Below are 27,733 nucleotides of genomic sequence, written 5' to 3' on the forward strand. Positions count from 1 at the left end.
AGATCTGTAATGGCCCATGATAAAAGTAGACAATTAAACAAGAAATAGCATACAGATGCTCAAGGATAATGGGAGAAGGGAACATATGAAATGTCTAATGTAGTTTAGATGGGATAAAGAGAAGCTTAAAGGAGGCACCTCTCACAAAGTTCTCCCTTTGTGCATCTTTCAACACTTAAAATCATCCATTTTTTCCATGTTTATTTGTGTGTGTTCCCACTAGTGTGCAAACGTTTTCAGATAAGTGACAGTTTTTTTTCACTGCTATATCTCCAGAGCCTAAAGCAAAGTCTGGCACACAACAAGCACTCAAATATTTTCTGACAGAATGACTAACTAGTAAGAAATGGTGCTGGGCACAATTTATAATAGTCAACTGATAGAACCAGCCCAGGTGCCCATCAACAGATGAACAGATAAATGTGGTATATATACACAATGAAGTTCTACAAAGCCATAAAGAAGTAAAAATGTGGCTTTTTCTGGTAAATGAATGAAATGGAGCACATTATCATTAGTAAGATAAGTCAGACTCAGAAAGTCAGTGTCTGATATGCAGAAAATCAAGGGTCTCATATGTAGAAGCTAGAGCAATGTTAGGGGGAGAAAAGAGGAAGTATCTTGAAAATAGAAGGGAGATCAGTAGAATAGAGGAAAAGGGTTCCAGGGAGGGAAAAGTAATGAGAAAAGATAGGAACTACAGATTGATATTGACCAAATTATGCTATGTGTTTATATATGTATGCATATACCACAATGAGTTCTACTTTATGTATATCTGAAGCACCAATTTAAAAAACAATAAATAAATAGAAGGAAGACCAGTAGAGTCTTCCTAGACTCTACTGGTCTACAGTAGAGGGGAACAGGGGTGGAATAAGGACAGGGAAAGAGGAAGTACTGGGGACTGCAATGGAGCAAATTATACTCATGCACATATGATTAAGCCAAAATGAATCCCACTATTGTGTGTAACTAGAATGCACTAATAAAAAGATTTTTAAAATAAATGGCATAAGGAGGAAGATAAAAACTTTCTAAGCCATGCTGAGGAGTTCAGACTTCATCCCACATCCAGAAGAAAGCATGGGCTAGATTTCAGTGGGACAATGGCATGACCTGATGTATTGTATCACATTGGCTCCATAGAGAAAAGGATTGGGCAGAGAAGGGCAAAGTTAGTGACCTTCAGACAAGCAGCTGTTGATGGTGACCCAAAGACCATGATGACAGTGGGGATGGAGAGAAGTAGATTCAGAAGATGTTTAGGAAGTAGAATCAACCAGCACTGGCAACTCAATGTGGTGGAGGGAACGAGGTCATGGCGAAGAACAATTCCAGGCTTAGATCAGTAGCTCTCTGGATGGAGTTAATTCATTGAAATGTAAACACTGGACCATGAAGGGTTTTCTTGGGGAAGATTAAGAACAGTGAATATGTGTACTCTGAGGTGCCTGCATGATATTCAAGTAAAAATGTCTAGTAGATAATTGGATAACTGGGCCCAAAGTAAGAAGGGAGTTTGGACTGGAAATAAAAGTTGAACTTCTAGCTCAACACAGAAGTTCAACTACAATCCAAACTTATTAGGAAGTCATAATCAGAACAGAACATTCTTCTTTCCATTTCATGACACTCAGTGTGCCACACTCACTAAGCATTAGCTGCTGATGATGACGACTTCCTGGTGTCAGACTAGTCTTCAAGTTGAAGTGCTGAACTGTACTGACAGGGGCCAGGCCTAGTGCAATTTCCAAATTGCTTGGCAGCCAAAAGAGGTGAAAAACTCATTACCAAGCCATCTGTCCTGAGATTCTGTCCTGATTTCTAGGCCAGAGAAATTTGAATAATTTTGAGAAAATTTAAATAGCACACACAATTTTGGTAAGTTCATTCGATATCTGCCCTATATCCTAGTTCTTTTGTGTATTAAAAACACCCTCTGAAAGTTGTGCAAGATGGCAGTATCATCAATTAGACACCAGGCTGTAGCCTTCACTGACATAGAAAACAACTTGACAGAGGGTCAGAGGTCTTTCAATTAAATATACTATTTTGGAGATAGAAGCAGTGTTTGTTACTAACATTTTTTTTACTAATATTAATTTTTCCCTTTTTCTATGCTCCGCTTTTAAACTTGTATTAAGGTCTACCTATACAATAAAATTTAAAGATATGAGTAGCCATGAAATTAATCTAGTGGTCAATTTGAATCTTTTGCTTACTGTAGGGAAATTTCTCTGGATTCACATTTTTCCTCTACTTTCTTCCAGTCTCTTCTTCCTTTTTTTCTTTCTATTCTCCTTCCCCCCACCTGACTGCCCCCACTATTTCTTTTTGCCTTGTACAATGCAACAGTATAGGATATTAAGTCAGATAGAACTAGGTTTGAATCAGTTCTCTATCTTCTTTTAGTTGAATGCCCTGAACCTGTTCCCTAAGTTTAAATAATAATAATAATAATGACAATGATGATTTAAAATAGTATAGGGTTACTATGAGGATTAGATGAGAAAATATAGACAGAATTCAGTGCAGAAAGACAGCTCAGAGTAGGTTTTCCATAAATGTCATTTAAAGTCCCTTTCCTTGTCCATTTACTTCCAATAAGAAGGCCACTGAATCTCAGCATCTTGAAATTTGAGAATGGTTAAATTAGATTCAGTGAGAGAGAAGAAAACTAGAGGACAGTGAGTTCAAAAGAGAATGAAAAATATGATTTATAGACAGTGAGTGAGACAGCCACTGTTTCAAGAAATAGAAGGGGTGAAAGGATATGGAAGAATGGAGCAATAGTATGAAGGAGAACCAGAGTCAAAGAAAATGTTCCCAGCAATGCAGGAAGCTGAGGCAGGAGGATTGCAAGTTGGAGGACAGCCTCAGCAATGTAGAAAGACCCTGTCCCAAAATAAAAAATAAGCAAAAAGGCTGGGGGTATAGCTTACTAGTAAATTGCTTCTGGGTTTAATTCTCAGTATCAAGAGAGAGAAACTGAGACAGAGAGAGAGAGAGAGAGAGAGAGAGAGAGAGAGAGAGAGAGAATGAGAGTGAGAGAGTGGGAGAAAGAGAGATGGATTTTGATTGATTGAGAGAAAAAGAAAAATATGTTTCTGAGTGCTGCTGATTTTTTTTTTTTTTTTTAAAATGGAGGATGGGGTGACTTGAGTATGCCCATACAAGAGAAGAAGACCAGTAAAGGAGAGTAATATAAAAATTTAAAAACCACTATAGAGAAAAGACCTGAAAAAAATGGAATTTAAGGACTAACTGTAGATGTTGAAATAAATTGACAATTAACTGTAGATGTTGAAATAAATTGACAAAACAGCACACACTCCTTATAAGCAATACAGGTAGGTCCTTGCAGACCTGGGATTGCCATGACCTAGAAATTCAATCAGACTCTCACTGTTTGCCAGAATTGCCCAGGACCTCAGTGGCTCTAGAGTGAGTCAGGGCTGTGGAGTCCCATGGGAGTCCTCCATGTGAAGCTGACTTTCCCAGGTGCCTGAAACAGCAACCATTCATTACACACCAAGTGGTTGAGAGCTACATGGCTTATCAAAGAGTTGCTTTGTGGGGAGGTAAAGACCTCAGTGTGCATATGAGCACCATCATCTATTTGCACAACTTTAGGAACACTGTTTAATTTTCATGTACCTCAGACTCTTTTTTAATACTTTTTTTAGTTGTAGATGGACACAATACCTTTATTTTATCTATATTTTATGTGGTGCTGAGGATCGAACTCAGTGCCTCATGTGTGCTAGGCAAGCAATCTACCACTGAGCTATAGCCCCAACCGCAAACCTTGGATTCTTTAAAATAAGAATAATGCAAATCAACCTACACTAAAATTTCATCTCACTCCCCTCAGAATGGCAATTATCCAGAATACAAATAATCATAAATGTTCCTGAAGAAGTGCGGTAAAGGTACACTCATACATTGTTGGTAGGACTGCACATTAGTACAACCATTTTGGAAAGTGCTGTAGATTCCTCAGCAAACTAGGAATGGAACTACCACATTATCCAACTATTCCACTCATTGGTATTTGTCCAAAGAACTTAAATCAGCATACTATGACACAATAGCAGTTGCAATGTTTATAGCATCACAATTCACAATAGCCAAATTATGGAATTCAGATGCCAATCTGGATTTCTTGACTAGATCAAGAAATTGTGGTATGTATTCATAATGAAGTTTTACTCAGTCATAAAGAAGAATGAAATAATAGCATTTGCCAGTAAATGGAAATGGAGAAAATCATGATAAGTGAAATAAGCCAGACTTCAAAAAGTCAAGGGTTAAATATTTTCTCTCATATGTGGAAGTTAGAGAAAAATAAGGGAAAGCAGGCAGTGGGGGAGGGGATTGATATCATGAAGATATAGGGAAGATCATTGGAGCAGAAATAGGAGATGAGAGGAAGGAGGCAGGAAGGGGGAAGGAAGGGGGAGGGGAGGAAATGTGGAATAAATCTAACAAAATCATATTATATGCATATATAAATGTACCAAAGGGAACTTCACCTTTATGTATATATAGGAAGTATGAATCAAAATAAATAAAGGAATGAAAGGAAGATCAGTAGAGAAAGGAGAAAAGGGAGAGTAAGAGAGGAAGGAAGGAAGGAAGGAAGGAAGGAAGAAAGGAAGGAAGGAAGGAAGGAAGGAAGGAAGGAAGGAAGGAAGGAAGGAAGGAAGGAAGGATAGGGATTGAAATCAAATTCCTTGTATGTTTAATTTTGTCAAAAGGAACCCAAATATTATGTATAAGTATAATACTCTAATAAAAAAAGAATAATGGTTTCCACATAACACAATTGGTGGTAATGTATGCCAAGCAATTAATAGTGATTCATATACAGGAACTGAATTTTTTATTGTAGGATTCTAGAGTAATATAATTCGCCTGTTTGCTTGTTATTCAATTAGCATTTTGTTTTCATAAAACTCAGAAACTATTAGGGCACATTTAATATATTGTGCTTACAGAGATTTAGCTGGTATCCCCAACACTGTTGTTATCCTATGGTTGTCAAAGGACAAGACTGCCCCACAATTCCAAATGTGGCTTCAGCTTAATAGAACTGTGACATTTCCCAAAATAACCCAGGCCCATTGTTCTCTAGGTATACACAATGCAAAAATCACCTGTAATACCCATCATGGAAGAAAGGGAGGGAAGAACATTTTTACTAGGGTGTCATATTCTGAAAATATTAACTTTAAGAACCTTCCCAACCTTTGGTATCTATTTGCCTATTTTCATGAAGTTTAAATCAATACTATTCTTTTCCAATGTGACAGTGATTGTGTCACTAACAATAGCACAAACCACAAAAATTCAGAGGTAAAAAGAATGTTAACTCTACTATTTCACTTAAATGGAATTTTCATGATTATTGGTGCTTTATTATTAATTTAACAAGTATTATATTGGTCAATAATTTTGACTAGACCAGTCCCCATTAAGAATAAATTTTTCAATATAAAGAAGTCAGAATGCCTAAGATCATGTCTATACAGGATATGAATATCTTTGTGCTGCATTTTTCCAACCCTTTCTTCATGTTCCACTAGAAAAGGCAGAATCAAACATGCACATCCTGTGTATTATGTAATTAAATTAAATAGTGAAGAATATTTGGACAGATTTATAATAACAGGGCAAAAGTAAGTGTAAAGAGAAGAGAATATGGACCTATTCTTTAACATATATATTAGGGAAGCACTTCTCAAACTTTAATGTGCTCCAAAGTCACATGAATATTTTGCTAAAATGCAGATTCCAATTCAGTAGGCCTAGAATGTGGCCTGTGGTTTATGCACTTGTAACAAGCTTCCAGGTTCCTGGGATGTTTTTGATTCCCCCCACCAAGACAATTTGCACATTGAGAAAGGAACTAGAATTAAGTAATTAGTGGAGAGGGACAATGACATATGTCCACCTTCTAGCTCAACATCATAAAAAAAATTTTGAAAAAACCACCACCAGTCACCTGTCACTTGGAGTCTCTCATCTTTTAACACAACAGCTCTCTGACATTTCAGTGCTAATATCTGACATATCCGTCCACAGACAAAAGAAACTTGATGGACATTGGTCAAACAGCCAAGGAGTACCAATAACAAGGTGACATCATCTGCCATAGTGAAAGAGCAGAAACAGGGCCAAGAACCTAAACGGTTGTTTTAATCAGAATTAGGGCACTCTGGTAAATACACCAGTGGGGACTCTTAAGACACATCCTTTGGAAAATTGTAACAAGTCTTTCTAGTGAGATTTTTTTTTTTTCTGGTGGAGCAATCAGCACGGAAAAATCCTCCTCACTTTCTCACATACAAAACAGATTCATATTCACAAATTAATGCACAGCAAGCATTTTAGAAGGAAACAGATAAGAAAAATACTTGAATATGAAAAAGCATTAGAGGTGCCCTTAATCTCTTTGAATGATGTACTTCAAAGAACACAAGAATTATAGTAGAAATCAATACTCAGTTTAATCTCATTTTATGGGTATCAATTTTTACTGGAATATTTCTCTTTCTAAAAGCAGTACCCTCTTTAAGCAGTGGAGACAGGCCAGCGGTACTCAGTTGCTTTTAGTTGTGGTCAGAGGTGGGACACCTCCTACAATGACCTCAGGAAGGACTTCAGGGGTACACTTGGCCCGCTGATGATGTTTACTCTGCAGAAAGATACCACACATATTTCTGCAGTGTATGTGGTATGTGTGTGTGCACGCTTTCTTTAATGCCAAGTAGAATATCAGAAGCCTCATTTCCTGGCTAGACAATAGGCATCTTGCTCTGAACTTGGACAAGTGCTCAACACATCTTTCCAATTGTTGAGTGAGTGGTGGCTGTCACAATGACAGCTGTCCCTTCATTACAGTATTATTCTTGGAAACGAAGGGATCTATAAATACGAGGAGGGTTTTGCTTACCTGGGTGTTTATAGCAACATTTGCCATTGGGAAGCATACATCTTTGTTTCAGAAAAAGTTGTGTAAGTAGAGACATATCCCAAAATCATACAATGGAATAGTAAATGTTTTGTTTTTGTTTGTTTGTTTGTTTCAATGTTTCTTTCTGGGTATCTTTTCTAAATGACTCTTGAAAGGTCTTGCAGATTATTTTCTTAAACTCTACTATTTGGGCTACAGTTTTCTTGCTATTTCTTCAGAAACGGAAACCCTGATTTATATTTCACAGGCATTTTCAAAGGCACTGCCGCACAGTGGGACCTAAGTCCACTTGTCTTCATTCCTTTGATAAGCAGGAAAGCATCCTGGAGGAGTGGCAGGCACAGGCTGTCACTGAGAAGCTGGAGTTCTTGTTCCCTGTGAGAGCCATTCATTCCATCACTAGCCTCACACCTTAAACTCTCCAGACAAAAATAGATCTTCACTTGAGCTGGAAAAATCAGTGAGATGAAGAAGTACAGAACTACAAGTCTAAATACTTCAGCTCTGTCTGTGAAAATGACTCCCTAACAGTAGGTGACCTTGGGCAGGTCAGTTCACTTAACATGGAAAAAAAAAAAATGATCTACCTTTCCTGTCAATCAAGTGAACAACCACTTTTGAACACAATGATGAGCACAAGGAAAATTAACTTGAACCTAGTAAGTTATCAGATTGGACCTTTACTCATGGCATTTGTTTAGGAAACAAAACAGGGGAGGTAAAGAGAGCACTTTTTAAAATAAATGGCAAATTTTGAAAATATAACCAATTTCAATTAATAATTATTTTGCTATATCAATTAATTTCTTAAAGTATGTAGCTATTAAAATAAAACCCATAGTTGGACAATTAACTTTTCTTCATTACTCTTCTTTTTTGACAGGAGTTTTTATTCCCAACAGACTTTAAACTCCTCAAGGGCAGCAATAATGTTATTTTCATTCACAAGTTAGGGCAAATCAAAAGATCTCTGTGCTGCATATGAGCTCAATGTGGGCAAGGAGATGAGAAAGAATTCCAGCCTGGTTCTAAAGAGCTCTCTCTATGCAGGAAGAGAATAAAACATGCTCTAGTTACTCTATTTCTTAGAATGGTACAACTGGATTAAACTAGAAGTATAGCAGGGATTAGGAGAAGGTAAGGACATCTATACGTTACTTCTCTCTGGCCTGGCATTATGGCAACAATCATTTATCCTGCTGCTTGTAACTCTGAGTTCTGATTAGAATTCTACCTTCCATTGAGTTTTAAATTTATCCTCCTTTATTTTAATAACATGGAAGTATCTATGTACAGTGATTCTTGGTGTAGACATGAATTTGATAATTATAATACCACTAATAATTGCCATTTACTGAGCATTATTAAATGATGTGTTCTCCAAGTACATTATCTACTTCAATCTACTCAAAAAATCCTCCAGGGTAGCTATCATTAGTCCCAATACAGAGAAAAGAAAATTGAATCCAAGATCTTATGTAATCTTATCCATTTGGAAAATGAAGACAAAAGTTTTGGAAACAGGTCGTTTACAAAGTCTGTGATTCCAATATGGGAACCTGAATGTCCACAACTTATTCTGTTGGAATAAGTTGGACAAAAGGCAGCCATATATCAGTCAGGTGTGGCTCCTTGAATAAATGCTGTACAGTATCATAGGAAAATTGGTGGAAGAATCATTTGTTCCAGGCACAACTAAACTACTATGAAAATATTACCAACTGATGACCAGATGTAGTTGAATGCTGGGATGTAGTTACTACCTTTGGTCAAGAGAAACACAGTCAGCCTTCCAGGATGATAGACTCTGTCTGGTTTGTGACGCAGTAAGGGACAGCCTCAATCCCTAAACCTAAGTTTTTGTTCCTTCCATCATGAGATCATCCATTATAGAAATTCAAAGAATTGTCAATGCAGACACCATAAAAAACAAAAAAGAAGTCAAGACTTGGGAGAAAGGACTTACGGTGTATATCACTCACAAAAAAAAGTTCTGCAAACTAATTAGAAAAAGACAAAGAACCCAAAAGAGAAACCCACAAAAGGGCTGAATAGGCTTTCCAAAGAAGGGAAGACACAAAGGGTTGATAAGAAGGAAAAGATACACAGCCTCATTAGAAATCAGGAGATGAATATTAAAACCATAATGAGCTGCCATGTTACATAAGCCAGACCAGCAAAACATTATAAGCCTAGGCTGGTAGAATGCTGAACAGAGATAAATCTGGAAAACAATTTGGCATTAAATAGAAAAGTTGTTTATTTGTAAAGGGCCATAGAGACAATTTGTCCATGTACATAAGGAGACGAATAGTTCACACAATCTATGTAATGATAACAACAAGGATAAAAAGGGGAAGCAACTCAAATATCAATCAATGGATTCATTTGCTTATTCAGCAAATGAACAAGTAGTTGATGGTATATTCATGGGATGGAATATTATATATCCATGAAAATAAAGGAATATAGCAACATGTACAAGATGAAATGGATCTGGAACTAAAGATCTAATAAAAAGCCGTTTCAGAAAATTACACAGAAGGAGATTCCATTCATAAGCCTTTTGCTGTGCAAGGTTAAAAAATAAAGCAAGGAAGGATAAAGCAAGATTCAGGTCAGGACAGGGATGGAAGAACATCATGAAGGGGACATGAAGTGTCAGGGGGAGTAATGGATCCCAGGAGAACTCTCATAGATGTCAAATCGAATATAGTCTTCTTTTCCTAAGGTGGTGGTAGGTGCCCAAGTGATCTTTGCATAATATATTTTACTTTGTTGTTGTTGTTGTGAGAGATTACACCAACATTAAATTTATCATTTTAACCTTATTGAGGTAGAAAATAGTTCAATGGTTTTGAGTACCTTCACATTGCTGTAGAACAATCACTAGATCTGATTGGTAAGAGTTATAGTCACGTTTGGTGATATTTCTGTCATCTTCACATCTCAGGTGAGTTTTAGCCAGCTCATGATCAGTCTCATTCTGGCAAGTTTTGTAAAGAAAAACTTGCTTTTATTGTAGAGGAAAGAGCATCACTGAGTTAACTTGGGGGCAAAATTAGCATAATATTAGGAAGGAAAGATTAAGTTGTTTTGTCCCCTGAATAATTAAAAGCAGCAATGTATTTTCAATACACCAAGAAGTTCAATGCCACTTAGAGTTTAAGGAGGTCTAGCCACAGCATTTTGGGTAATTGTAAACTCATTTCAAGTCAGACATTTGTTTTATTACCTTAATTAGGTTTCATCTCTCTAATTATTTTACGGCCCAATAATTTTTTTAAAAGTATGATACATTTGCATCTGGACACTTCCCAAATAATACATAATGAGAAGTGCAAATAATTGTTTTGTGATATTTTTCCTAAAACTAAGCATTGATGTATTCTGTGAATAACAAGGATAAAATAGCATACATAGAACCACAGTGGAGTTATTAAAAGTTTTCTATCGACTCACCCTTTTGAGCATTATTGGTCTCACTTCTTTTTCAATGTTGGGATTTCAGAACCATGCTTAGCTATTTCTTGCTGCAGTTGTTCATTTGCTCCCAGTGCCTTTTGCAGCATGACTCGATCATTGTTTAAATGCATTTGTAACTTAAGAAACTGAGGGCAGGGGAAAAAAAAAAAAAAAGGAGGGGAGACTGTGTTAGGCAAGAATTCCTGCGTTATATAAAAGAAGCCATTGACTGCCAAAGCTGATTATGTAACAAACCCCATCAAGGTCTGCAAAACGCCACAGGAGAATGAAGCAGGATGGGAAATTTTCAAGTCAGTTCTAATTTCTTTTTCTGCCTGCAGGAACTCTTGTTAAAAACAATATATTAACTTTTTTTTTTTTTATTAAGCCTGGCAAGACTTCAAAAAAGTAGTTTAACCTGCTATACTTTATGACATTTTATAGCTACACTCATTTTCAACAGTTCATTCATTTAGTAATTACAGCAGATTATCTGACACAGTTCTTTTATAAATTGGAGTTTTCCTTAGGAAGTATGATTTGTTTACATTTAAAATTTTTTATTTATTTTTTATTTTGTGGTACTGGGGACTGAGTCCAAAGCATCACACATGCTAGGCAAGCACTGTAGCACTGAGTTACATCCCAGCCCTGTTTAGATTTTTTAAATGTTTCTTTGCCTGATAGTTCCATAAATATTCACACTGTATAATTCTGTGCTCCACATTTATCATAAAAGCCTTAGCCAACAGTGTACCATGAATAATAATGGTAATACACTTTGCTGGTTCTGCTTCCTTAGGATTTAATTAAAAGCAAGCACATGACACTAAGAAGGTGGCACATAGATGATTTGTGGCTAACAACATAGAAAAGTAAATTAAAATTATAAATAATTGTTTTATCATCCAAACATCTGAGTATTCTCTGAATACTGCGAGGCAACAGGATCCAATGGAAACCCTTGGACAATGAATTCAGATTTCTGTTTTCTTTCTGTTACAAATTGTAAATACAATATAACTAACCGTATTACAGAATGAAATGAAACACTAAGTGTACTATCTAAACCAAATTATAATTTGTTGGGCATTCATTTAAGTATTTTTATCAGATTCATATTTAGTATAATGCATACAGATCCAATTTGATAATGTCTCACACAGTGTTGACTCACATTTCTCTACATATTATACATATATGCACTTATAAATGCATGCATGTTTGTATGTATGTATATGTGTAAGTATATGTATCATTTACCCCACCTTTGCCTCATATTGTAGGTGGTGCCTTCTGAGCCAGACATCTACGCAACATACTCCACTGTTCATGTGCTCCTGGCTAAAGAGTAATAGCACATATATACAAAGACCCTGTGCCAAATGGTACTCTATTGTCCTGAGTTAAGTTCTAAAACACATATTGTTTACTTTGCTGTGGCTGTTCTTTCCACTACTTATTTTGTAATGAGTAGTTTTGACCCATATATGTAACAAAAAATCAAAAAGTATATATCTGATACTTATACCCTGAAATGGTAGTGAGAGTGGTAAGTAGACTCCATGATATAATGAAGGAAATAACTAAGGAAATATCATGAAACATTTAGTGACTATCTTCTGACCTTCATAAATATCACTGAAAGTTGGATGAATGACCAGCCCAGGCAAATGGTTTGATGTTGATGGTTTGGAGAGATGTCCTCCAATGAACCTGCACAGAAGTGCTCTAGCACTCACAGAAAAATGTCCTGGAACTGTACCAGGTAGGCTGAATCTAAAAGTCTTCTGGAGACAAGGTCTTTTTTGGAAAGTAATATTAAAAATACAATTCCTTGAGGGACAGGAAACATTTAAGAAACTGGTTAAATCACGAGGCATATGGAAGTGTGAAGAGATGGACCACATCTGGTGAAATAATAAGAGAATAAAAAGGTTAGGAAGTATGTCAAAACAGAGAAAATAAATATTAAACTCACCTAAGTTTAAATCACATCTTTATAAGGAGCTGAGAGACATAAAATGGCAGCAAACAGTGGTAAATTCATCTATAAAGATTCATCTCACTACCAACAGTGATTGGGCCTCCAGTAAGTGGTTAGTGAATGAATCAACAAATGGGTTCAAGTCACCCAAGAAAAATTAACCTCTCTCTAGAAAGTGACCAACCTCATTTTCCAAATGGTAGGAAGAAATGCTACAAAAATATCATCAGCAGGAGGATTCCACACTGAGTATACACATTATTGCTTTTGATATTAAAAAACAAGAATTCAAAAATTCATAGCTAAGTTATTCAGTCAATTAGAAGACAGGGGTTTTCTTGAAACAACTTGCTCAGGAGAAATCTTCATGGGGGTCCATAACAGATCTATCCATCTTTTTGTATGCCTTTTTCCTAGGTTCACCTTACATGAAATGAGTCTCTGGCACTCAATCAAATGATTCTTGGAGAAGAAATTTGCTTCCAAACACTGGATCTGCCTCCAAAAATTTTTAATTTTCATATTTCTTACAAATATTCCATCCCTTTCATTTTTAGAGAAAAAATATGTGAACTCTTCCCCACCATCTCAATCTTTCCTATACACACATATTTAAAGGAAAGAAAAGTTACAAAATTTTAAGAAAATTATCTTCACAGCAAAGCAAAAAGAGTATTTAACCTCTGCCTATCAATTAACCTTTTTCTACTGAGTCATCAGCAGATTGGGGGCTGAGGTGGTAAGGAAAGAAGCAGCAGAAAAAGAGAAGAGCCTTTGAAAAAGTGACAAATTCATTCTCTTAGCCATTAGTGGACTCCCTATCAGAGTGGAGGTCAATAAGACGCATTCACTGTCATCATGGAACTTCATTCCAGAAGTAGAAAACTGATAAATGGATAATAAATAAAACAAATATAAATTGGTCCTATAATGAAAGAAATGAATAAGGGCTAAGGAATAATAGTAGCTGCTGTGTGTAATAGTGGTGGAGGCCAACTTTAGACAGAATACCCAAGATGAAATGAACACCTTCTATGTATACTATTATAGACTACACTTCTATCTGATGTAAATTTGTTGGATAATTTTCTGAATGTCTTGGTAGTGTGAAGATTCAGTGAGCCCATTAAAGGAATCATTCTCCTCCCTGTGTTTACATGAAGTGACTCATGCCTACATTACATTTAGAGAAGACCACAAATTCCTGGTAGAAATGAAGCCTTCTTTGTATTAATCATTTCACAATATAACGTTACACAGATATAACAATGATAACCATCTGATTACTCATTAGAATAAACTTGAAAAGATATGATGACAGCTGAGTTCCATTGGGCACTTTCAATGTTCCAAGCACTGTCTATGCAATTTATTTTCACATTTACTTTTAAGGATGCCCCTGGAGTCTTTATCCCCTACCACAGATAGGGATCTGAGGATCAAATAAGGCAACTTGCCCAAGGCCACATGAACTCAGCTTTGTCTGTGCCCTTAATCACCAAGCTTTCCCAAAAGAACATGCCCTTGGCAGGGTAAGAGGAGAGTGTTATCTATCACAATAGCTGAGTGGTCATCACAGAGCATTTTTCAATCTGCACATCAACTCTTGAACACAGAAAGTCCCTCAGTATATTAGGCATCCACTTTGAGGCATTCTCCTGATGACATTACCATGGTAATGCATCTTTCCTTTTAATTCTCACATCATTTCAGGAAGAAGTCATATTCTGTAAAGAAATCCATTGTAGAAAAAAATGTACTGAACTAGGTGTTCTCCATCAGAATTCTGCTCTTATAAGGACTAGAGATATTAGCCAAATTTCTGAGACTGAAACTCAGAGACCCAGATCGTAAATGAGCCAGAAGGACCATCTTTACATTCAGACAACAAATATTTAAAAGACTGAATATGGATAATAAGTTCCATGGATGTAAAGGGAGGCGTTACCTTGTACACAATCCTATCATTTTAATCCCATAACTGTGTTTCAAACAAAATGTCATGCACACTCAGAAAAACGAAGGGAGATGCTGTTTGAGTGAATGTTATTGAACTTCAGCACCCTGCTTAGTACTTCCTTCATAATACTATGCCCTCAGCTCTGGCCTGTCTAGGAAGAGGGAATTAAAGACAGGCTCCTTCCTGAAATTAGAGGTTGGGGATCACAGCAGCTGAGGCCTTGTGTCCCATGAGCAAAGACACGGAGACAAAGACTCAGCTGTTTTGCCAAATCACCTAATCGAAGTTAAGTCAATTTCCTGATTAATGGCACTGTTTCCTGTTTCTGTCAAAGGCAGGCATGTGGAAGTGGACTTAAACTGCAAGAGGAAGGATTAGGTGCCAAAGTTAAAAGAAATCCTGATACTAGTGAGTAGTAGAAATGGTCACCATTAGCTGGACTTGCAGTTGTCTAGCCACCAAGTTAAACCACTTTACAAGAATTGTTTTAATACTTGTTGGAGTCTGCATGGGCAAGTAGTTCCCCTTATTCAGATGAGGATATTGAAACCCTGAACAGTGAAGAATTTGTTCAAGCCCAAGCAATTAATCAGTGGCTTTGCCAGACTTGCCACCCAAGTTGGTTCAGAAGTCATGTTCTTTTCATCATGGAACATTCCTTAAGCTATAGACTTTGAACCACCAATTTTATGGAATAATTAGAGATACTGCATTTGGAATAAATGTATCTGTGAAACACTGGGTTAAAAAATACTTTAAGCAAATTTCTTTACTATCAACTGTCAAAACGCACTGGTAATATGCATGACAAATCCCGAGTGGAGGAGTCTAGGGTCTAACCTCTAGCATTCTCCAAACTTGTTTTGTTATGGCCCTCCTTTAATTCTGCTATCACTACAATCTCCAAGAGCTCATTTTGCATGGAACAGAATTCAGGAAAAGTAGTGCTATCCTAATTTGTCTGGGAGTTTCCTTTAGAAAAGACATTTTAAAAAGTAAGAGAGTTAGTTAATATAAGAATCACAGAAATAGGACAACACAAATCATCAGGGGCTACTTGATTTCCCACATTCCAACATTTGGCAAGATATTCTGGTTTGTCTTTGTTAGTGAATACCTCAGGATGCCCAATTCAACCTCCATATAAGTCCTAAACATCAGGAATTTCCCCACTTTCTAACTTATCTCCTATCCTTTCCAAGTTAATCTCTGAAGTCAACACACCAAAGAATAGTGTCACCAAAGAACAGTGGAACAAACCTCTTTAGTCAGTTTTTCACCACTGTGACAAAAACACATAACAAAAACACTTTAGAGAGAAAAGATTTATTTTTGGCTCATGACTTCAGAAGTTTCAGTTTCATGATGACTGACTCCCTTGCTTTGGGCCTAAGGTGAGGCAGAACATCATGGAGGAAAGGCATAACAGAGAAAAGCTATTCATGGCAGCTGGGAAGCAGAGAAAGAGAGGACATAAAGAGGTCAGGAGCCAGAGACAAGATATAGTCCCTAAGGACATTCTTCCAAGGACCCCACTCCATTTAACCAAGTCCCACTTCCCAATAGCCCATTCAGCTATCAATGAATGAATCTTCTGATGAGGTCAAAGGCCTCATGATCCAATGATTTCCCAAAAGCTCCACCTGTGATCATGGTCACATTGGAGGCCAAGCCACCAACACATGACCTCTGGGGGAACATTCCAGATCTAAACCATAACCAAGCCCCTCGCTCAACTATGTGATTCCCATATATTATACTCTGTATATTGTAGCCAGTCTCCAATAGCTAAAGGTTGCAGGTTGTAGCTACCAAATTTCTGATGCAGGAAAATCCTAGATTAGGGAGTCTACAGTCACACTCCAAGGGCATAGAAAATGACTTCTGTCCAGTATCACAGTTTCCCAGACCTTCTGCCCTTTGATATTTCTCATATCCCCTAGTCTTTGAACGCATGGCAGGACTCACATTGCAGTCACTGGAGGAGCAGGTAGCAATCCTCCCCGCCCATGCAAGTGGCCAGGTGAGTGATGCTTAAGGAGGAGGGCAGGTTGTGCTTCAAAATGGACAGAGTGTGCACTTTATCAATCCAACCCCATCACCAAACGAAAGGTGACTACAGCCTTCACCTTCCACCCCCCAAATTTTTCCTCTTTTAATAAAGCATTTCCCTATAAACACGCACTAACAAAGGATTTATTTTCCCCTCTTTGACATAAGGTAATTGAAGAATGAGAACTGTAAACAAAAGAGACATAATATGGAAATAGGTGATATAGGTAGTTTTTTGACTGTCTAAAATCTCTAAGCCTCTAAGTATAATCCTATACTTGCCAATTCCTAGGTCCCAGAGGTCAGAAGCTATCCTATTTATTTCTCTAATCTCCACTGTTATCAACTCAGAATTGTAATCCAATTCTCCTATTCACTTCACTTTTTCTGAGATCTACCCTTAGTGGATCTACCCTTAGTGGATCTCGAAAAGTGAAGTGAATAGGAAAATTGGATTGCAATTGCTTGATTCAAAAGAAAAAAAATATTGTAAAATTGTATAAAGTATACTCTTACTAATTTCAAATAAGATCTCTATTTGGATAAAATTCAGGAATATTTTATACAATCCTGCGTGACTATTAGTGCCTTGGAAATATAATACTCCATTTAGGATTTTTAAGTAGGTAGAAAAACTGACTTTGTGCCTAAAACAGAACATGTCCCCAACTATCCTCTACGTATGTTCTCCTTCTTGCAACCAAACATGTATTGACACTCTTTAATTCATAGTTATTTAGAAATAAGCAGAGAAATACCAACACATTTGTGCGCACACAGAGAATTTCCAAACATTTATGTGAAGACCTGAGAGGTATTTTCAATTAATACAAACAGTACATTTTACCTAGATCCTCATGATATTTCAAGTGCAACCTGATACTAGGGGATTTTAGGCTGGCAAGCAGCATGATGCCCTCTCCTTCCTTGTTAATAAATGAGGAAACTGGAACCTGAGGGCTGCAGGAAAATAATTCAGGGCAAGAAGCAAGTCTCCCAGTTCCTGGCTCAATATCCCAAGCTACCTCTCTCCAAAACTGATCTCACCCTGTTGGTCTGGGGAGCTCTCCCAGGGGATCAAAGAATCACCTTCACTAGAAACAGTTCCTCTGGTTTATTTTTTTATTTTTCCTGAAAACACATTGTTTCACATCGTTCTTTCCTGGGACTTCAGCTGTTAAGACTTTCCCCCCTAGGAAATAGGCATCTTATTTGTGTTACCAACCAAGGGATATTACACGGTGAGCTTTGAAAGGGAGACATGCCTGATAGTCACATGTAGGTAATGAATAAAGAAGTAAATTTAGTAGTGAATTCATCCTTTAAGAATGTCCCTTGAAGTTCACCAGGCATTTCTTCTGTTAGAGAACAAACATTTACAGAGTTAACTAAATCACTTATAAGAGATACCCTTTAATATTTTATGCATCATGAAATTCTCAAACAGGCAACTCCACAGGGCTAACCCAACTTTTTACATATATATATAAAAACACACATATGTGTGTGTGTGTGTATGCTTATACATATATATGTGCATATATATTAAATACAGAACCAACTTTATGTGTGTGTACATATAATATTTATATATGTATACAAATATATTTTTTAATACAGAGAAATTTATAGGGAGAAGATAAAAACAAAATTCTTGGTCCAGGATTCAGACTCCAGCTGTAACAGTTCACTAGGCAGCAATGTTAATAGCAGAGTAATGTACAGAGAATAAGTTGGTGCATAATGGGTACACTGGGTTTAATGTACCCTTTAGACATGTTATTTTATTTATGTATTTATTTGTATGATTTATTTTTGCCACTTAATGTGTCAAGTATTTTGTGGGAATTGCCTTTGCTAGAATAAAGTAGCCTGAAAATAATCTAAATGATACTCACTCCTTAGTGAAAACAATTTCTTTTCTTGAATTAAGTGTTTCCTAGCATGAAAGATGTTTCTTTCAGGGATACTTTCTAGTTCTTTAGGCCTAAAGGAATCAAAAGATGGAAGGAAAAAAGAAGGGCATGCCAGAAGTCCCCATGTCACACTGGGCCTTCATTTATACTCCTGGAGTTCCTTCCCATCTGGGAAGCGAGGGTGAGCCTGGCTAGTGGAGTAGGACAGGTCTGCTCTGTGTCTGGTCACATAATGTCAGCCAGCTGAGGCAGAACTCAGAGGCTGAGAAGTTGATCAGCCAAGGGGCTCTTGGGGAAGCTCACCACTGAAGAATGGGCCCCCAGGAGCAGAACACTATCAAAGCTCCCATCTGACTTCTGCTTCCTATTAGGACTTCTTTTAGCAGAAGAAAAGATTTCCTAGTGATGCAGCATGTCCAAATTTATTGCTTTATTTACTGGCTATTGAATTAAATGGGAAAATCCACCATAAGAATTCCTTAGCAACACTGAAAGGTCTTCTGTCTTATCAGATTCTATCCTTTTATAGCACTCCTTCTATCCAGAATTTTTTTAACAGTTATTTTATAATTCCAAGATTTGGTCTCAGTAGTTTTCTTTGCATGAAGCACCTGTTTTGGTCAAGTTCAAAAGGCCTGTGTACTCACTAAAAATGATGTATTTGGGGGAGTACATTTCCAATGATTCTGAAGTTTTTATTTGCATTGTCAGCATGCCCACATTTAAGCAGTTGTGAAACACGCACATGCATTTTAAGTACACAGATGTCACTTTGAAAAAATTCTTCAGATCCGTATTAATTGGTATTGAAGCAGAAGAGCCCCTTTGTTTAATAATACAGTATATGTGACCTTATTCTCTGTGTCATTTTAAAGAATAAGGTTTATTTTGATGAGTATCCATGGTTGTGATTGATTTCTGGTTACTCTCCATATAATACCACTTTGATTTAAAAATCTGACTCTAACCATTAGTCAAACGTTTTAGTTGTGTATTAGATTATGGCCATTCAGATGTATTTCTTAATGTGCGTTTAATTCCTAGAAATACCAGTGTTTATATTATAGTCTCATTATTATTAAAGCATCTAGTTCGACTTTTTCTCTTTAATCTACCATTCGTGTTTATGGTTGTCTACACATTTTAACTCATTTGGAGATACTGGTGTCAGATCTGTATCGTATAGGATGGGGCCCTTGATGTCTCACCATGACACAAAGTTAAGAGATCCTGACTTACAGTTGGACAGGTTTGTGGACCCCTAGGTAGGGGTCATCTCTTCCTCTGGTCCCCCACCACTGCATCTGCACCCTGTGAGGATCTTGACCAGATGCCAAGAGCCCACCAAACTGCAGGTACCAGTATGTGCAGTCTCTGGCAACATCTCAGATGAATAGCTGCAAAGCGCTGAGCAGAGTGGCTTTGAAGTCAGACAGACTCGGTTTAAATCCTGCTCTGACACTTAATCTGCAAAATAACCTTGGGCTGGTTATTTTACAGCTCTCTGACTTCCTGAGATAAAATTAATCATACAGAGTCACAGCGGACTTTAATATGGTTGGCTGTCCAAAGTAATGGTTACAGGTGTAGCTTCCCAAGTTCCAGTCCTGCTCTGCCATGCTCTACCTCCTTGACCTTAGGCAAGCCAACATAAATCACACTAAATCTTGGTTTCTTCAATTGCAACACGAGGATAATAATTATAACCTCTTATAGGGTTTCGGAAGGATTAGATTTTAAAAGTGAATGAAAACCATGTTTCACAATGCTTGGCACATAGTAAGCACTCAATATTAGCCATTTATCTTTTATGAAATTCATCTCAAGTTCCTAGCACTTGTAGGTACACAACACCCTGGAGCCCTCTGTCTCTTTCATGCCCCTACAGGGTCTCCGTTCTCTGTTCTAGCCAATACTGGGAGGCCACAATTAAGAGAAGGAGACGGACAGCAGAGCTAGTGAACAGAATTTATATTTGTAAAATGTCCTGAAAATATACTTTATTTTTCAACTTGTAGGTTTTGTTTTTTTTAGCCTTTAAAATTATCTCTATAACTGAAAGATCTAATACTTAAACTCTATTCTGGGAGGAAAAAAAAAAAAAGCAGACTTCGATTCCTGTCTCTACCTAAATATCTGTGTTTATTTTTGACTGGAACAGTTGTAGCTGATGCAAACACTCAGCAATCAGGGCACTTTGAAAATGTTTTCTATTTTCATTAAACAGTGTTTATCCTAAAGAGAAATGCTTTATGCCTTCAGCATTACTTTTAGAATGTTACATATTTATGACATAATAATATGCCACTTTTGGAACTTTTTTACATCTAAGTTTCTAAAAAAATGACATTTACATAATTTTTCATCAAGCATTTATGTAATTCTCTGAAGTACTCTCTTTTTATTTTACATATACATATTCCTTTCATCTTCTAATAGTAGATTTGTTTATCTCCTCTTTCAATCAGAATATTTTAGATGAATATTGAAATAGTTATTGACTTTAAAAAATCATGTAATCAACAGTTGGGTATGACTGTAAATGATATACATATTTCATCAGTTTTATACTCAGTCTTTGTAGGAAACTTTATACAGATATATTTTTAAATTACTTTTGAGACATAGTATATAAAAAAAGGTGACTCTATCATATAAAGAAAGATTATTGTAGATTTCTGAACTTTTGAAATGTGGAGGACATTTCTCTATCCATTTACAATTAGTACATAATTTATGTGTATTTGTGTGTGTATGCATATACATCAATATATTATATGCAAATGCACAGAATTATATATTAAATTAACAGCACGCTGTTAATATATTCAAGGTACCACCTACCCCTAATCCATCTTCCAATCACCATTTCTTTCCAAACTCTCCCTTCTGCTACTACCACTACTGATCATGAACACTGTACTGTTCATGATCTGAAAAACTAATTATGATAGCAGACATAAAAAGTCTGTTTCTGCTCTCTATATTTCTTCTCATAGTCTCTGCATCCTCTCCTAAACCCCATCTTTATTCCAACACACACAAACACACACACACACACACACACACACACACACACACACACAAACTCCACTTCCTCAGTTCATGTTGTTATGGTTTGGATCTTAATTGTACCCCCAAAGACCCATATGCTAAAGACTTAGTCACTAGCCTGTAGTGCTCCTGGGAGGTGGGTTCTAGAAGAAGGTAAGGGAAGGTCACTGGGGATGTGCCCTTGATGGAAATGCTGGGATTCAAGACCCTTCTCTCTTTTTGTTCCAGCTACCAAGTGAGAAGCCTTGTCCAATCTACCATGCGCTCCCTGCCATGATGTTCTGCCTTATCACAGGCCTAAAAGCAGTGGGCCAACTGACCAAGGACTTAAACCTCCAAAACTGTGAGCTAATATAAATCAGTCCCCTTATAAGCTTATTACTTCAGGTATTTCATTACAGTACAGGAAAGCTGATTAACACACATGGTTACAGTGAGGGTTGCCTTACACATATTTTAAAATGTACGTTATTTTCTAAAATTGTTTTTGTATATAGATAAACTATACATATATAAGATATAAAGTTAGTTTACATATAAATATATCTTTATTCACATCTATATAAAACAATGAAATTATTTAACATATGACTATACACAATCTTATATAGAGGAATCCTCTTTGTCCAAAGATGGTGTTCCTTCCAGATCTTCATGTGGTACTAGAGGAAGCTAGTTCTTTTTCTTGTGACCCCACATCCTTAGAGTAAAGTGATATTGTTCACAGGAACATTCCAGAATGTAACTTGGAGCAGGAAATGGGGTAGATATAGGGGAATGGCACACATTCGCTTGGGTATGTCTATGTGTGAAGTTGCAACCTTCATAGATGTTACAATTGGATGTTCTCCACCACATTGAGATCTTATCAAAAGAAGTCTGGGTTAATAAATAGGCCGCAAAAATGTTGGTCTATTTTAAACAAAAGTGTAGAGACCATTTTATTACTCGTTCCTGAATCAGTACCTAGCACATAGTAGGATGTCAAATATATAGATTAAATGAACAAATGAATAAAGAAATTTTTAAAAATGAGAAGATAAGTGATGAGGCAGAAATTTCTCATTTTCAGAGATGTGTTGCTACATATTTCTGAAGACTGAGAAGAGAATCTGTTAACCTGGAATTTGACAATCATGAACAAAGGTACTTCACAAGTATTCCATTAAGGAATCAGAGTCACAATCTGGTTTCAGAACCCTAGAAACTGGCTGAGATCAAACAAGGAAGTTCAGGAGAGGCCATTGACTTTAGTTATATGCTATTCCTTCAGCAATACATTTATGAATCCATGAAAACCTTGTGGCCTCAGCCAGCCTATGCAGAAAGCTCCAGACTTAACAGGAAATGTTTGAAAAATAGGTCTCTTAATGACAGTCTGGTATGATCAATAGTCTACTGATCACAGCAAGCTTACCTTGTAGTAAGGATTACTTAGGGTAAGTGACAAACTGAAGTCCAGTAAAACATCTTCCATGTGTAATCATCCCCGGGAGCTACTGCCACCTTTAATGAAATTGTCATCCAGTCATCTAATAGTCTTTTTGAAAGTGAGTGACCACTTAGGGCTGTGGAGACAAGGTGACTTAGGTTACCATTGAGCATGTTGCTCTTCAGAAAGCAGATATCCAGCTGACCTTCCTGATCTCCCCTGACTCAGCGTTTGCTGAGGCTGAAGCATTTGCATCCATTCCGTGCAGTCTAATTCTTTCTAACTTGGTAATAGAAGTATGGCAAGATGGGCTATACACCATGTTTCATGCATTTTAATGTCCTAATATTTGTTAACTTGGAATGAAATATAAAATATATCCAGCTTTCGCACCCCAGCAAGCCGAATGCCTTGGCCATCTGTTCATTTCTAGCTTCTATACGTCTCAGTCATTTCACTTCTGTTTTTAATTGTAACTACCACTTTTATGCTGATGGCACAAATCCTGAGACCCTTTTAAATGCTGCTTTCAGCCCTCCTTCTGACCCTTGGCTCATTTAAAATGATGCCTTAATCTCCGTTGCTTTTAAATTTATGTTTAAACTTGAGGGGTAGATCCAAATAAATGTTTTCTTGGATGATACAATTCCATCTTCCAAATCTTATTTCTTGTTTCATTTTTCACATTTGCCAACCAAGTCTGTGGTCAGGTCCCCAGGAATGTATCATTTTTCTTCTATGACTTACTCTCTCCATTCCATCACAGATGAAGCTTTCAATCACATTATCTTATTGCACATTGTAATTTTGCTTTCACATTGCCACCTACTCTGTTTCATTAAATAATTTGTTGACACACTTGGATTTCTGTTTACTCTAGCACAGGAGTTCCAGCCAAGATAATTACATCCAGGGCTTTAGGACCTGCCTATGGTAAAATGTTGAAGTAGGGGAAATTTGTCTTTGCTCTATCTCACATAGGATTTATCAATTCAGGTTCCTCTCCTCACTCCTCCCTTTCTCCCTGCCCTCTTTTTTACTGACACATGAAGTGACCATCCATTTTGGCTCTTTCCATCCATTCCTATTTTCCCCATTAATCATATATCTATTGCTTGTTTATAGTCTAATAAAACTGAGATTACAAAAATCTCAATCCTACTATTCCCACTAAAATAATAATAAATAATAAGTAGTTCATCAGCACTTTAGTTGAACTCTGATGAAAAAAAGTACTTACTAAATGCTAACTGTGCTTAAGTTTCCACAACAGATGCTAAGGTACAAGGAGGAATAAGATACCAGTACCAACAATCTTGTTTTATGGATGATAAAACAAGGTAAGGAAAGATAAAATTACTTGTTCCAAGTCAGGCAGACAGTCAGTGTTAAAGATATAATTTGAATCCATGGAGTTTTGACTCAGGAGTAGAGCTGTCCAAAAGAACTTTCTGTGATCATCAAATGTCCCAGCTGTGTTGCCCATCACAGCAACCACTAGTCATATGTGAATACTAACATTTGAACTGTGGTTATTTGCAGCTGAGGAACTGAATTTCTAACTTAACTGCATTTTAACCAATTTCAATCCCATAGCTCCTGACCTGCAGGTCTTTGCTGGTCACTGAATGCTACTTTCTCTTTGGGGCATAGCAATAAAGAGGTGGAAAAGAAGGACCAGTCTAAACAAAGACATCTGTTGTGACTTTCCATCAGAGATGTTGATGGTTCCACAGGCTCCCCCAGTGGAGTAGAAGAAGAAGGTAGAGAGGGAGGGAGGACCAATAGGAAAAGGAAGGAACTCTGGAATGAAATTGACCAAATTATATTATGCACATATATGAATATACTACAGTGAATTTCACCTTTATGTATATCTATAAAGCACCAAATTTTTTAAAAACAAATAAATAGAAGAAAGACTAGCAGAGTAGAGGGAAGAGGAGGGAGGAGAGGAGGGAAATAAAGAAGCACTAGGGACTGAAATGGAGGAAATTATATTCCATATATATATGAGAAAAATGAACACCACTATCATGTATAAATATAATGTACTAATAAAAACATTATCTTAAAAGTCACTTTAATCTCTGAAGTAATTAAAGTTCTCAAGGTAGAATAATTAGTCTGGGTTTGAAATTTAAAGGTGTCACCTCCTACCAGTGATCTCTCATCATGGCACGTCTACCCAACAGAAGATCCAAGCTAAACTCAGTGTCCTTCTGACACACTTAAGAGAAAGGACAGTAAAACTCTACAATTACACCTGAAGAGTGGAACTTAAAAACTATGTTTTTATAAGCACTGTGAATAAGAGACACTTAGAGACAAATGCAAAATATAAAAGGTAAGGGAGGGAAAATGTTCCAGACATTGGTGTGATAATAATTTCAATAAAATCATATCATTACTACCAAGCAACTTCAGTACTTATTTCACCAAGTTATTGTTTTGTCCTTTCAACCTTGTAAAGTGGGGATTATTTTTCATTTTGCAGATAGTAAAAGCATGGGAGGTTATGAAGCTTGGCCAAGGTTAAGGGTCATGTAACTGGCACAACTGGAGCTTCTACTTCATCAGGCTGGATCCAAAGTCTATGCCTCTTCCTTTGTGCAAATCATCTTCTGCTAAAGCTGCCTAACAAAGCATCTGATGTCTGGGTGTCCAATTCTAGCCTCTAATCTCAGCTTTCATATCTGTCACCTGGATTAGTTACTAAATTTAGTAGAAGACACTGAGATCACCTTGGAAGCACTCCATAAATGCTGGCTTCCCTTTACAGCTCATCTTATTCAATTCTACTAGATCAATCTCTGTTACAGGGTTTCATCCATGTCACTCAAAAATCCAAAAGAATACTATGATTAGTCATAAATTCCCCAATCTGTCACAGTTCCAGCAACTAGTAGAGGTCTATTTAGTAAGGTGTGTCAAAGTAAAATCTCCATTGCAGATGGAAATGTTAACTGTCCTTATTTGATCATTCCACATTGTGTACATGTATTGAATTATCATACTGTACCTCATAAATATGTACAAATATTGTGTCAATTTAAAAAATCCCCATTATTGCCAACTGATTCACTCATCTCCCACAGGCACAGGCAGACCCTTCATTTGTGCTCTTCTTTAGTCTAGAGTTCCCTCTTTCCCTCACCTATCCAAGTCCACGTACCCAACAATGTCTAGGTCAAATCAATGGTGTAGCCTCCCGACTGCTACACCATTTCTGTCACTAGTTAGGGGGCCTGCCACACATTTTCATACTTAATCATATGTCGTGCTTTTATCAGGTTCTTTCTTGCGTATATTTCTGGCTCTCCATGAGATCATAAGACACATAAGAGCAGGAATACACATCTATTATTTCCAAAGCTACAAAACATTTGGAATTCAATGGTAATCATAGAATGATACAAAGGACATTTGCAAGGACAAGGAGCATTAGACCTTCTGTAGCCTCTAGTTCACTTATTTCCTATTTAACAATAATCTCTTCAGGACAGAGTCCTTCATTATTTATTTTTGCACTTTCCTAACAGTGTCTCCTGTAGCATCTTCAAATAGCAGATGCTCAGTACAAGCAAATTGTGTACAAGCACTGGATAAAATGCTGCTATGCATCATTTCATTCAATACTCCAAGGCAGGCGTAGTGGGTCTGTGTGCTGTCCAGAGCTCCTCTAGAGAACTGAGGCTCTTATTTTCCTGGATCCCAGCAGTGTTGGCTGTGATACTTTCCAGGAATTGCTCTCAGCTGTCTCTCGAGGTCATGCTTCCTTCCCTGATTGGCTGATACAAAGGATTAATGGTCCAGCCCACTTGTCTCAAGATGGGCAACTCTTAAGGGTCATTCTTATCTCTCAGGCTTTACATGGGATCAGCTGAGGCCTTTGGGAGTGGGCATTATAGTTCAGCTCCTCTCTCTGCCCTATTCTCCTTTCTTTACACTCCCACAGATGTGGATACAAGGTATCTACAATGACCGCCTGCATGCAAATTCCCATCTCAGAGTCTAATTTCCAGGGGAACTGACTTAAGACAGTAAGCACTAGTAGGGTCATTATCCCTGGTACAGATGAAGAAAGCAAGACTTAAAGAAGTCATTTGATCAAATTTAAATAAAGAGTGCAAGATGGATGTAAGCAAGAGTGGATGACCTATTCCTGTGCTCTTACCTACCATGATATGCTGCTGTTCTGCTACCTCAGGAGCAAATGCATACACATAAATCAACTCATCACAGAATATCAGTGCCTTTGCCCGTTTCCATGGCAGGGAAGCAGAAGTTTGCCAAATCTGTAATATTTGCTCAGGAGAACACAACAGCTTCTACAAAGCCTGGGTTAATGTACCTTGGGATCCTCTACCACCTTTTGTACTCTCCTTTGGGATCACTATGATCTTGCACAGGTCTTATCTTGGAAATACCTTTAAAAACTACAAGATTATTAAACTACAGAAAAAAAAGGGTAAGAATATTTAAAGGAAAAATACCACTAGCTATTGAGGATGGTAATCAGCTGTTTTCTGTTTAATCTGATTAAGCAGAGAAAATGATTGTAAATGTACTGATACAGTGTCTAGAGTAAACATGGGAAGTGACTTCCTGATGATGAAGATAGTGAGTAACTTTTCAGTACAGTTGTTATTATGGAATCTGTTCCTCTGAAAGAAAATAATAGTAATCACAGAAGACAATAAAACATTTGGGAACGACAAAATCAAGAACGTACACTAAGTCCTAGAAATCCTGTTCTAGAAGATCCTTAAGCTCCCTTAAAGATGTAGAACAATTGTGTCTGGAGGACTTGGAAAAGTGTCTAGGTTGACATATTGAGGGTAGTTTCAGAAGGTAAGGAATGGACATGCAACCTCTAGGTAAC

At 37.1% G+C, this 27,733-nt stretch overlaps 1 protein-coding gene across 7 annotated transcripts in view; it reads right to left on the minus strand.

The window, feature by feature from the left end:
• LMNTD1 (lamin tail domain containing 1) overlaps nucleotides 1–27,733 on the minus strand; it is a 475,302-nt gene that overhangs the window by 265,276 nt on the left and 182,293 nt on the right. For 3 of the 7 annotated variants that reach the window (XM_079139427.1, XM_079139422.1, XM_079139426.1), the window contains one exon: nucleotides 22,834–22,984. The exons of 1 other annotated variant lie outside the window; for it this stretch is intronic. The gene's annotated coding sequence lies outside the window, so the exon portion shown is untranslated. Of the gene's footprint in view, nucleotides 1–10,444; nucleotides 10,588–22,833; nucleotides 22,985–27,733 lie in introns of those variants that run through there. 3 more of the 7 variants (XM_079139431.1, XM_079139429.1, XM_079139430.1) reach the window with 1 other exon arrangement.

This window comes from Sciurus vulgaris, assembly GCF_902686455.1.
Source record: "Sciurus vulgaris genome assembly, chromosome: 5".
NCBI classification, from domain to species: domain Eukaryota; kingdom Metazoa; phylum Chordata; class Mammalia; order Rodentia; family Sciuridae; genus Sciurus; species Sciurus vulgaris.